We start from the raw sequence: 1,125 nt of genomic DNA, 5'->3' as shown, positions 1-1,125 counted from the left end.
CATCCATCCATCCATCCATCCAACCATCCCACTCATTCATCCCCTTCATTCAGCAGAGCCCATTGGTTTATCCCATTCCATTTCACGTGTTCATCCTGGTCCAGGCATTGGTTGCATCATCTCCATCAAGCCCTCACCCATTCACGCCGGCCTGCTTCACCTCATTTTGTGCATCCTGCTCCACTGCATTCGTTCACCCCCTGTATTCTCCCTGTTGAGGTGTTTGCGCCTTTCTATCTTGTTATTGAATTAAACCCATATTTCAGCTCTTACTATGTGCCTGTGATGTGCCAGGCATCCGATTATTGTGAGGCTGTATCCCCAGCCTTTTGGGCAGAAGATGGTACCTGGCTCACCTGTTGAGGTCTGTTTGCATATGTAGGCATGTGTGGGTACATGCTGCTGTCCCCCACCCCATGGGGCAGGGTCCTGTGGGCTCACCTGCACTCTTTCTGAGCTTCCTCTGCTGAAGAGAAAGGGCTTATAAGGTGGTGGGGGTGGGGGTGGCCTTGGTCAGGCAGCCAGCCCCGGGGAGACCTGACTCTAGACCTTGACCCACCTGGAGCTGAGTAAATGTAAGTAACGGAACTGCCCTCAAAACAAAGAATTTTGCAAACTCTTGGAGAAAATTCCTTTGGATAAGTCACATGCTCCTCCAGCAATTCCTTTACAAAACCAAAGAGTCCCTTGATCACTTTATGTACGTAAACTACATCATTTGTAGAAAAATAGTAATGCATGAGAGAGCAAAGAAAGGGGAGACTCATGATGCCAGCGTGACCACATTCGTGCGTGTCCTTCCACAGGTTTCTGGGCACAGGTGCATCACACTTTTTTTGCAAAAATTGAAATATGCTACAATTCTGTGGTGTTTTCAAAGTCAGTAAGCAGAGTTATGCATCATTTCAAAAGGGCGTGGAATTCTGCTGCCTAAAATACCTAATTCTTTTAACCAGAACCTTCCATGTGGACACATGTCCTTCCCCCTCCCACCCAGTTCCCATGTTTTACGGTGATACACGTGCAGTGATGGGCTCCTTGGAACAGGCATCTTTCCCAGTTTGCCTGTGTTGTTACTTGTTGAGCAAATCAGGTGGAGGGAATGGATTCAAGTCAGACCGGGTC

The sequence above is a fragment of the Sus scrofa genome, chromosome 6 (genome assembly GCF_000003025.6).
Source record: "Sus scrofa isolate TJ Tabasco breed Duroc chromosome 6, Sscrofa11.1, whole genome shotgun sequence".
Classification (NCBI taxonomy): Eukaryota; Metazoa; Chordata; class Mammalia; order Artiodactyla; family Suidae; genus Sus; species Sus scrofa.
This window is presented reverse-complemented; position numbering follows the sequence as displayed.